The sequence below is a fragment of the Hemitrygon akajei genome, unplaced genomic scaffold (assembly GCF_048418815.1).
Source record: "Hemitrygon akajei unplaced genomic scaffold, sHemAka1.3 Scf000034, whole genome shotgun sequence".
Taxonomy (NCBI): Eukaryota; Metazoa; Chordata; class Chondrichthyes; order Myliobatiformes; family Dasyatidae; genus Hemitrygon; species Hemitrygon akajei.
Window position 1 is genome coordinate 6908349 of NW_027331920.1, and position 13035 is coordinate 6921383.

The following is a 13035-nucleotide window of genomic DNA, read 5'->3' on the forward strand; positions in this document are numbered from 1 at the left end:
GTGTGTGTGTTTGTTTGTTTTCAACAGCTTTACAATCCCTGGCTCTGATCGCCACACTTTGACCATGGATGTCCAGTATCAATTCACTTCTATTCCCAGCAGGAAATCCTGAAAGCACATCGCTTTCTTCCCGACAACAGCCCCAACCAATTCCCCTTCATCGACACTTTATTTGGAGTCAGAGAGCACTATAACAAACAAACGAACCCTTTTTCCCATTTAGTCCGTACCGAATTGTTATTCTGCCGAGTCCCATAACCGCAGCTGGACCATGGCCCTCAATACCCCTCCCGTCCATGTACTGATCCAAACTTCTCTGCAATGAAATCCATAACTTCCACTGACAGCTCTTCCCACACCCTCACCACCCTCTGAGTGAAGGAATTCCCACTCATGTTCCTCATAAATATTTCACCTTTCACCCTTAAACTGCGACCTCCAGTTCCCATCTCACCCAAACTCAGAGGGAAAATCCTGCCTGCATTTACCCTGTCAACAACACTCATAACTTTGTATAAATCTGCAAAATCCCCCTTCATTTTCCAACATTAAAGGGAATAAAGTCCTCAACTTTTCCTAAAGCTCGAGTCCTCAAGTCCCAGCAAACGTATTGTAAATTTTCTCAGCACTCTTTCAATGTTGTTGATAACTTTCCTTCAGGACAGTAACAAAAACTACACACAATACTCCAGATTAGGCCTGACCAATGCAGTAAAGCCGAAACAGGGGATAACTTTACTGCACCACAACACAATCTCAAAGCCTGAGCTTGTATCACACCCAAACATAATAAAGTTGAAGATGAAGCTGATCTATAAACCACAACTATAATCAAGAACAGATCCAATTAAACAATTGAGATTGGTCAACAAATACTTTAATGTAACACCCTAGAATACCCGCAGGGATAACTGAGAATATTTAATGTTTCTTTATATTTATCAATTATTTTCTTATCCGATGCTTCCATGTCAGCTTATTATCTGTCCACATGCCTGGAAATCTTACCACTGACACCTTTTAAGGAGTTTGACCATACCAGTTCCTATCATTTCCAATCAAGTGCAGGTTCATTAATCCTGTCTGTAAAGCACATCACTTGTCCCATCTATTTGCCGACTTCTCGACCTTATTAATTGCGACTGCATCCTATATACAGTGAAATTGAAATTTCTACCTCTAATCCATAAACCTCCATCATCTGCAAACAGTGATTTACACACTCCAAAACCTATCTCAGAGAAAAATATTATTAATTATAATATTAATTAATAAATACTGCCTGTGGGATCCCAGTCTTTATCTCATAACAACCTGAATTTAACATTCCCACCCATATCTGACACAAAACGTTCAATTAAAACAACTCAAAGTTAGATAGTAGCCCCTCCATCCTCATTTCCACAATTTCATAAAAATTCTTACTTTCCATAAATACCATCTGCCTTTTGAATAGTAAAAAGACTGCTGTTACAACATCAATATTTAACTGGCTTTACTAATACCATCTTCCAAATATAAAAATGAATTCAATGTCATACTTGCCCATCCATACCTTTACAAGATGTACAAATAGAAACAAACAGAATAAATTGTAAAATAGTCCTCTCAATTGCATTTCCAAAAATTAATCAAAAGTCCATCCTTCAATAAATATTATTTGCCTTTTCAATATCAAAAATATTGCTATTACAAAATCTTTATTTAACTGTACGTTCCTAATATGATCTTCCAAGCCCAAACTGATTCCAATGTTATTTAAGGCAGAGATTGCTAGGTATCTGAGTAGCCAGGGTATCAAAGGTTATGGTGAGAAGGCGGGGGAGTGGGACTAAATGGGAGAATGGATCAGCTCATGATAAAATGTCAGAGCAGACTCGATGGGCCGAATGACCGACTTCTGCTCCTTTGTCTTATGGTCTTATTCTACCGTTCCAAATTCCCCTCTGATAAAACGTGAAATTACCTCTTTTATCAAAAATATAATTCAAACACTCGATTACCATACATTCCACAAGTTTACATAAATGAGACTTTAATGATATTGGCCTACAAGGAGGATCAGACGGGGATATCCAGGTTTTAGAATGGGAACTACAACAACCATTTTCCATGAGAAAAGTAGATGGCCAAACTTCCAAATACGATTCAGAAAGTTAATATTTTCACAAAAGAAAATTACACACATAACTGTTGAATCAAGATTTTCTACGTTCATGATACATTTTATTCCCATTCACAACACTATACTCTGCCCCTTTCCTTATAAAACTGACAACACCATGCCTCTACCAACTAACCTGTCAAGCCAAACGACAATATAATCCTGCACAGCAATAAAACTTAAAATGTGCAGGTTTCCTGAACAGATATAACATCGGAAGAATCTGACAAATCGGAAATAAACTGCTGAAAGTGTTGACCATGTAAAATCAGGCTTCTTGCATTTCACTTCAATATTTCAATCCCATTACATATCTTCACAAGTAGACTGGGATGCAGAAACCCCCACAAATCAGAGCTTCATTTACAGCTTCCCACAAAATACCAGTTACACCAAGATACCTTTCTGCAGCTTTCACAATAATTTTAATTTCCTCAGTAGGATGAGATGTCTGAGCAGTACAATTCACCACATCGGTTATAAACATCACAAACTTCATTTTATCCAGCACTGAAGTATCTTTGGTGAGAGAACTGTGATGATGACATATATCCACTGGCGTCACAGTCTGTTCTCTGAGTGGGATCACTTTATCCAGTTTCCCTGTTCTGCTTGCTGTACTTGTCCTTGAACAGGCCCTTCTGCTCACTGTGTTGTTCTGAACCAAATGAACTGGTCATTTCATGCCTTACTAAACCAATCCCTTCTGCCTACACCAGGATCACATCCCTCCATTCTCCTCACATTCACGTGGTATCAAATAGCCTCCATCACATCTGCCTCCCCCACCACCCCTGACATTCACTCCAGACACCCACCACGATGGGTATGAAAAACAAAACTTGAAACGCAAATCTTCTTTAAACATCCCGAGTCAGGTTTTTAACATCATTGTCTTTTCTAATTGTTTTTTTCCAACAGCAGCTATGCAGAGAAAAGACAAAATTACACGAAATTACAAAATACTTCAACAGTGCAAAAAGGACCAATGAGGATGTGTTCCCCCTTTCTCCTGAAGTGCATGCCCACTGGCATTGGACATTTCCTCCTTAGAGAAAAAATCCCGGCTGTCCACTCTGTCTGTGTCTCTCACATTCCTGTAAACGTCTGTCAGACCTCCCTCAGCCTCTGCCACTCCGCAGAAAATTCCTCGAGATTGTCCAGTCTCACTTTATCCAGGCAGCATCCTGTTAAGCCTCTTCCACTCACCATCCAATACCTCCGCATTATTCCTGTATTCGAATGCAATTCTCCAGATGTGGTTAAACTAGAGATTTATACAACTGCAACATAACTGTCTGATAATGGAACCACTATCTGGGAGTTATGAACTCGGATTCCAAGATCTCCCTGTAGGTCATCACAGTCCAATCTCGCCCCATGAATATAACAACAACGAGATAATGCTGAGGCTTTATAAGACACTAGTCAGGCCACACTTGGAGTATTGTCAACAGCATTAGGCCCCATATCTCAGACAGGATGTGTTGTCATTGGAGAGAGTCCAGAGGAGGTTCACTAGGATGATTTTGGGAATGAAGGGGTTAAAATATGAGGAGCACTTGGCAGCTTGGACCCTGTGCTCACTGGAACTCAGAAAAATGCGGGGGCATCTCATTGAAACCTACCGAATGTTGAAAAGACTGGATAAGGTGGATGTGGAGAAGGTATTTCCTATGCTGGGGCACAGCCACAAAGTTGAGGGGCCACATTTTCAAACAGAGTTAAGCAGCTTATCTTTTTTATTAGCCAAGGTGTATTGGATATGTGGAATGCTCTGTCACAGACTGCGGTGGAGGCCGAGTGTGTGGATATATTCAAGGCGGAAGTTGATCGTTTCCTGATGGGTCAGGGCATCAAAGGATATGGCGGGAGGTCAGTTATCTGGAATTGAGTGTGATCTGGGATCAGCCATGATGGAAAGGTGGCTGACTCAATGGGCTGAATGGCCTAATTCTGTTCCTATGTCTTATGGACTTATGAACACAAGCCCCCTCAATCATGATGAATCTCCTCTGCACTCTTCCAGCACAAAACATCCTTTGTACAGAATGCTAAGCGGAACTGAATGCAACTTTTCAAGAACGTTGTCAAGTCAGACAGCATCTGTTGAGGGGAATAGAATCGATGGTTGGGACAGAACCCCTCCCTTACGGCACTAACACAGGCCCTTCAGCCCAACCTTTCCATGCTGTCCTCCTGTCCATTTAAACTAATCCCTCTGCCTGTCTTTGACACGGAACACAGAAATCTACAGCACATTACAGGCTCTTCAGCCTACAATATTGTACCAACCATGTAACCTACTCTAGAGACTGCCTAGGATTTCCTGATCGTATATCCCTCTATGTTTCTAAGCTCCATGAACCTATCTAAGAGTCTCTTAAAATATCCTATTGTATCCACCTCCACCATCGCTGCCGGCAGTGCATTCCATGCCCCCACCACTCTGTGTGTAAGAAACTTACCCCTGCCACTCCCTCAGTACCAACTTCCAAGCAGCTTAAAACTACGTCCCTTTCTGTTAGTCACTTCAAGCCTGGGAAAATGCCTCTGGTTATCCACATGGTCAAAGCCTCTCATCATCTATTACAATTACTTATGTACAGGTTAGGAGAAATATAGCTTCAACATCACCTCACAGCTCTTGAACTCAATCCCACGGTTGATGAAGGCCATCACACCAGACCCCTTCCTAACAACACTGCCAACCTGCACAGCAGCTTTGAGTGTCGTATGGACACAGACCCCAAGATCTCTCTGCCCTCCACACTACCAAGAGTCTTTACATTAATATTATATTCTGTGTTCAAATTTGACCTGCAGAAATGAACCTCTTCATCTGTGTTGAACTCCATCTGCGACTTCCCAGTTCTGCATCTGAGGCGAGGAAATAGATTGCTGAGCCTCTGGCGAGGATCATTATGTCCTCATTGTCCACGGGAATGGTACCGGAGGATTGGAGGGAGGCGAATGTTGTTCCCTTGTTCAAAAAGGGTAGCAGGGCTAGTCCGGATAATTATAGACCATTGAACCTTACAGCTGTGGTGGGAAAGCTGTTGGAAAAGATTCACAAAGATAGGATCTATTGGCATTTAGAGAATATTGGTCTGATCAGTGACAGTCAGCATGGATTTCTGAAGGGCAGATCGTGTCTAACAAGCCTGATGGAGTTCTTTTAAGAGGTGACCAGGCACATAGATGAGGGTAGTGCAGTGGATGTGATCTACATGTATTTTAGTAATGCATTTGATAAGTTTCCACACGGTAGGCTTATTCAGAATGTCAGAAGGCATGGGATCCAGGGATGTTTGAATAGGTGGATTCAGAATTGGCTTGCCTGCAGAAAGCAGAGAGTTGTGCTGGAGGGAGTACATTTGGATTGGAGGGTTGTGACTAGTGGTGTCCCACAAGGATCAGTTCTGGGATCCCTACTTTTCGTGATTTTTATTAACGACCTGGATGTGAGGGTAGAAGGATGGGTTGGCAAGTTTGCAGAAGACACAAAGGTTGGTGGATAGTGTAGAGGATTGTCAAAGATTGCAGAGAGACATAGGATGCAGGAGTGGGCTGAGAAGTGGCACATAGAGTTCAACCTGGAGAAGTGTGAGGTGGTACACTTCGGAAGGACAAACTCCAAGGCAGAGTACAAAGTAAATGGCAGGATACTTGGAAGTGTGGAGGAGCAGAGGGATCTGGGGCTACAGGTCCACAGATCCCTGAAAGTTACCTCACAGGTAGACAGAGTAGTTAAGAAAGCTTATGGGGTGTTAGCTTTCATAAGTCGAGTTTAAGAGTCACGATGTAATGATGCAGCTCTATAAAACTCTGGTTGGGCCAAACTTGGAGTACTCTGTCCAGTTCTGGTCACCTCACGATAAGAAGGATGTGGAAGCATTGGAAATGGTACAGAGGAGATTCACCAGAATGCTGCCAGGTTTAGAGAGTATTGATTATGATCAGAGATTAAGGGAGCTAGGGCTTTACTCTCTGGAAAGGAGGATGATGAGAGGAGAAATGATAGAGGTACAGTTGATATTAAGGGGAATAGATAGAGTGGACAGCCAGCGCCTCTTCCCCAGGGCACGACTGCTCAATACAAGAGAATATGGCTTTAAGGTAAGGGGAGGGAAGTTCAAGGGGGATATTAGAGCAAGATTTTATACTCAGAGAGTGGTCAGTGCGTGGAATGCACTGCCCGAGTCAGTGGTGGAAGCAGATACACTAGTGAAGTTTAAGAGACTATTTGACAGGTATATGGAGGAATTTAAGCTTAGGGAGGCAGAGGTTAAGGGTCGGCATAACATTGTGGGCCGAAGGGCCTGTACTGTGCTGTATTGTTCTATGTTCTATCTATTTCTCGTTGGAATCTCTCTTTTAATTTAATGTTTTTATTGAAGGCAGGACACAGTACAGAAAACGCAATGCATTACATTTTCCTCCATTTTGCTTTTATACCTTACCCCTCAACAACACCACAATGTCATCAGTGGGGCATTCTGGGATTGTCGTCATTTGACCTCGCTCTCTCCCTGTCAAAGCATGTTTCGTCAGCCACCACAGACGTCACCGAAACAGACCCACCGAGGCGCGAAGGGGAATCACACCCGTCCTTCTGGGCGCCGAGGCCGGCGACACCGACAAAAGCGAATCGCTGACCTCCGCCATGGCGATGGAGCGAAAGAGGAGGGTCTGCTCATGTGCCGATTTTCTCCAGCCTATCGTAGCTCATGCTTAACACAGACCCCTGCTGTCATTGGCTGCAGTGCCTGTGGCTCAAATGGGAACTCAGAGGGTGATTAGTTTATGTGAACGTCAGTCAGCCTTCCTGTCTTTATGAGTTTGGAAATGTGAGTTTTTATGTGATGGTGCATCAGTCTCCGAGTGAAATTATTAACAATAAAAGGGGAAAGGTGAGGAAGGAGCTGATTTACCGGAGGTTATATGGAGATAATATTGGAAGGGATACCAAACTTGGAATTGTTTGGGATGTGATTTAGAAAATGGGGGGATTTGTGGGGATCATAATATTTCCAGTGTTGATTAATGAGGGCAAAATGATTGTTACTGAAACAGGGAAGGTTGTGTTACTGGCTGGGTCATTTGCTGAGATTCATAATCAGGATAATTTAAGTGAAGAAGTTAAAAAATGTAGGGATATGCTTTTCAGTGAATACCCTGATGTGCTGGAAGTCAGCTGTAGCAATGATAGTATCACTGATGGAGAGATTTCTTTGTATGAATTTAAGAAGTCTATTAATAATGTAGGTCAGGTATCCCCAGGAAAAAGTGATATTTGAAATTGTAATTGTATATAATTCTCTTTTGTGAAAATATTAAATGTTTGAATTGTGCATCTACTTTCCTCATGGAAAATGGAAATAGTAGTGCCTATTCTAAAACCTGGCAGATCCCCATTTGATCCTTCTAGTTAAGGGCCTATATCGTGAATATCTCATTTATGTAAACATATGGAATGTATGGTAATCAAGCGCTTGAGTTATATTTTGGAAAGTGTGGTGATAAAGAGTTTTATTAGAGTGGATTTTGGAAGGGTAAATTGACATTAGATTCAGTTTTAGGTTTGGAAGATTATATTCGGAAAGAACAATTAAATAAAGATGTTGTACTAGCAGTATTTCTTGATACTGAAAAAGGAAATGATGTGGAAGAAAGGACTTTTGATTAAATTAGGAGTGAGGGGGACTTTGTATAATGTTTCTGAGCTTTTATTGGATGGACTGTCCAAGTACCTGTCGGCATGTTATGTTTGTGTTTCTATGAGATAGAGAATGGGATCCCACAGGGCAGTATTTGTAGCTCTTCATTATTTAATATTATGTTTAATGATATTTTCTCAGATGGGAAAATGGGATACCCTGGGTTAATCACAATATACAGATGACGTAGCTTTATAGATTACAGGTATTAATTTCAATTTACAATTAACTGGTCAAACAGTGGGCAGATTGATGAGGATTTTAAGCTTTCAGTCGTTAAAACACATTACGTGGTTTGCAAACAGCATTAATAGACTTGCACTTGATTTTAAATTATGTCATTAATATCTTGAGGAAGTGCCAGTGGTAAGAGTTCTCAGTATGTGGATGGATAATAAGCTGACGTGGAAGCACCTATCAGTAAAATAATTGATAAATGTAAAGGAGCCTTAAATCTCCTCAGACATCTATGTGGGTATACCTGGGTGCAACATGAAAATCTTTGTTGACCAATTATATTTGTTTAATTTGATCTGTTCTTGATTATGTCTGTGTGGCTTATGGATCAGCTTCATCTTCAAATTAAAAATGTTTGTATGTGATACAATTACAGACTTTAAGATTGTTTTCTAGTGCAATAATGTTGTCTCCTGTTTTGGCTTTACTGATTGCAATGGGACAATTGCCCTCAAAGTAACAGAGGTTCAAGCTGAAGTCAACATACTGGATTAATTTGTGGGGGCAAGGAAATGATCATCCTGTTAAAGGTGTGCGAGAGTACGGTTGGGGATATCACAAGAAGAGTATTTTTTTTTGTTTTGGGTGGCTGGGTTCTTACCACGCTGGGAATACGGGTGTATTTGATGATACAATATGTCCCACTGTAGCTTTCTCTGTAACCACACCTTGTTTTTTCCAATGACTTCAGTTGATTTTATGTTACACGATCGGATTCGGTTCTGCCTGAGAGCCTGTTGGTTCATCAGTATATTAATGAAAGTTATTATCATACAGTAACCATTTTTACAGATGAATCAAAAGATAAGTTAACTGGGGATGTTGGGGTGGCTGTTTTTGTGTGCCTGAATTGCAGGTAATGATAAAGAAATGACTTTTTGCCATTTATCAGCATAGGAAGCACAATTCTTTCCCAAAAGTATAGGCTTATAGTGGGTGGAGGAAATTGGTCCTTGTAATTTGCTCAGAATACATTTCGGTTTTGATGAGTCTTAAACAGGTCATTCTGGCAGTAGGTCAGATTGACTGTTGGACACTTGTCAAACGGTATTTCATATATAAAGTTTGATTTATATGACTGCACATTATCGGCCCTGCACATCACACTGTTGAGGGAAATGATGATGTTGACTGTTTAGCACCAAAATCTGTTAAATGTTAAGCTGTGGATATAGACCTTCCACTTAACAAATTAGAAGCTAAAGGGTTGGTAATGTTAAGAATTAGGGGCTTATGGCAAGACGTAGGAGAATGGACATAAGGACAGACTTTATAGAATACATAAACCTGTTGGGTTTATAGAAGAAGGGCTTAAAACAAGGCAAGGAATGATATTGTCTCGACTTAGAAATGCCCACACTATGCTTAATTATGCCTTGTAACTAATTGGAAAACTTCATTCTGTGTCGTGTACATTTTGTCATTATGAAACTGTCGAAGCACATACTATTTCAATGTGAAGCGTACAAGGCTGAAGAAAAATCAAATGCAGTTTTCAGTACAATCTTTGCGAGGGTAGATAGTTTTCAGATAAAAACTGTTAAATTATGGGACTGACTTTAAATCAATTCACTGGAGCTGGAAAAGGCATGTAATAATTGTGTTAAACCTGACATAAATGACATATAGGGTAGCAAAGGTGAGTGGGATGTTGGATTATTGGGATGCTCTTAAAATCCAACAAAAGGCAACGAAAAAAGCCATAAGAATGGTCAAGACGAAATATTAGGGCAAACTGGCCAATAATATAAATCGGGATACTAAAAGTTTAGTTTTCAGTTACATGAAGAGTGAAAGGGAGATGAGAGTTGATACTAGACCAATGGAAAATGATGTTGGTGAACTAGTAATGGGGGACAAAGAAATGGCAGATGAACTTAATGAACAATCTTCACTGTCTTTTCCGGTCAGCACCGCCCCCACTTGTCCCATTTAACTTGTCTGATTACGAGTGGACTTTAGGACCCGGGAGAGCTCAGGACCCGCCGCCCGCAACTGCTGCTGAATCCCCGGTGTTTCTGTTCGGTTGACGGATGCGGTGAAGGAGTTACAATTAATCGATCGACAATTCTCATGTCGTATTTATTTCACTCTATAGAACCATAGAACACTACAGCACAGAAAACAGGCCATTTGGTGCTTCTAGTCTGTGCGGAAACTTTATTCCACTCGTCCCATTGACCTGCACCCAGTCCGTAACCCTCCAGACCTCTCCCATCCATGTATCTATCCAAGTTATTCTTAAAACTTAAGAGTGAGCCTGCATTTACCACGTCAGATGGCAGCTCGTTCTACACTCCCACCACTCTCTGAGTGATGTTCCTCCTAATGTTCCCTCTAAAGCTTTCCCCTTTCACCCTAAAACCATGTCCTCTCGTATTTATCGTTCCTAATCTAAATGGAAAGAACCGACTCGCATTTACTGTCTATACCCCCCATAATTTTATAAACCTCTGTCAAATTTCCCCTCATTCTTCTACGCTTCAAGGAATAAAGTCCTAACCTGTTCAATCTTTCCCTGTAACTCAACTCCTGAAGACCTGGCAACATCCTAGTAAATCTCTGAACTCTTTCAATCTCTCCAGCCTCTCCATGGATACCTCATGTCTGAACTTTCTGAACTAACCTCCCATGTGGGACTTTGTCAAAGGCCTTACTAAAGTTCATGTAGACAACATCCACTGCCTTTCCTTCACCTACTTAGTTGGTAACCTCCTTGAAAAAATCTTCGAGATTCATTAAACACGATCTACCATGCACAAAGCCATACTGACTATCCTTAATCAGCCCTTGGCTGTCCAAATACTTGTAAATCCGATCTCTCAGAACATCTTCCAATAATTTACATACTACTGATGTCAGGCTCACTGGCCTTTAGTTACCTGGTTTTCTATTGGAGCCTTTTTTAAACAACGGAACAACAAGAGCAACCGTCCAATCCTCTGGCAGTGCACCCGTGGCTGAGGACATTTTAAATATTTCTGTCAGGGCCCTTGCAATTTCTACTCTAGTCTCTCTCAAGATCCGAGGAAATATCAAGTCAGGCCTGGGGGATTTATCTACCTTTATGCGCTGTAAGGCAGCAAGCACCTCCTCCTCTTTAATCTACAAATGTTCCATGACACTACTGCTTGTTTCCCTTCCTTCCATATACACTATGCCAGTTTCCTGAGTAAATACTAATGCAAAAAAACTGTTTAAGATCTCCCCCATCTCGTGAGGCTCCACATATAGACGACCACTCTGATCTTCTAGGGGACCAATTTTGTCCCTTACTATCCTTTTACTCTTAATATACTTGTAGAAACCCTTCAGGTTTTCCTTCACATTATCTGCCAAAGCCACTTCATGTCTTCTTTTTCCCTTCCTGATTTCCTTCTTTAGTATTTTCTTATGTTTTCTATACTCTTCAAGTAACTCATTTGCTCTTTGTTGCCTCTACCTGCTATACACTTCTCTCTTTTTCTTAACCAGATCGCCAATATCCCTTGAAAACCAAGGTTCCGTGTGCCTGTTAACTTTGTCTTTTATCCTGGCAGGAAAATGCAAACTCTGCACCCTCAAAATTTCACATTTGGAGGCCTTCCACTTACTGAACACATCCTTGTCAGGAAAAAAAAACTTATCCCAATCCACTCTTCCTAGATCCTTTTTCATTTCCACAATATTGGCCCTTCTTCAATTTAGAACCTCAACTTGAGGACCAGACCCATCCTTATACATAATTAACTTGAAACTAATGACATTATGGTCACTGGACCCAAAATGTCCGCCCACACATACTTCTGTCACCTGACCTGTCTGGTTTCCTAATAGGAGATCAAATATTGCATCCTCTCTCGTAGGTACCTCTACATATTGATTTAGAAAACTTTCCTGAAAACATTTCACAAACTCCAAGCCATCTAGCCCTATTACAGTTTGGGAGTTCCAGTCAATATGTGGAAAGTTAAAAGCCCCTACTATTACAACTTCCTGTTTCTTACATCGGTATACTATCTTTATACAGATTCACTCCTCCAATTCTCTCTGACTATTGGGCTGTCTATAATATACCCCTATTAGTGTGGTAACACCTTTCCCGTTCCTCAGCTCCACCCATATGGCCTCTGTAGACAAGCCCTCCGGTCTGTCCTGTCTACGCACAGCTGTGATATTTCATGTCTGAAACAACGAATATTTCTATCATGTATAAACCTTAGGTGGGAGGTTATCTTTTTGTATTAATGTATTAAAAATAAATTATAAATTCTACCAATGAGAATTACAAATTCTCTTACTGAAGGATTCATATTCAAAATAGTATCCAACAAATCAGATTCTTGCATATATGGGAACTTAGATAATTAATTTTTGTAAAAAAATTTCTAACCTGAAGATATTGTAGTAAGTGTGTATGAGAGAGAATATTTGCTAATTAACTCTTCAAATGTCATCAATCAACCATGACAAAATAAATGATAATAAAAATAAATAAATCTGCAAAAAAAAAGCAGATCCCCTTAATCACTAAAAATTAAACAAGTTTGGGAGAGAGAACTTAACATGACCTTTGTTAATGAAGATGGTCAATTCTTCTTTAATATGTGCCAATCAGTGTTTAATTCAATTTAAAATTGTTCACTGTTAACAAAGGAGAGACCATCCAAAATATTTCCTAACATAGACAATTATTGCGATAGGTATAAAACTGAAGTAGCCACTTTTTCACATATGTTCTGGTCATGTTCTTCATCAAAATCTTTTTGGAAATCTTTATTTTCTACAATTTCTAAAGCTCTGAAAATTAATTTACAACCTAATGTACAAACCTTTGATTTCTGTCTATACATGCAGTCCTCGCATGACCTTTATCCTCCTCCACCTCACTATCTGCTCTAACATTCTGGTTCCCCTCCCTCTGCAAATCTTTTT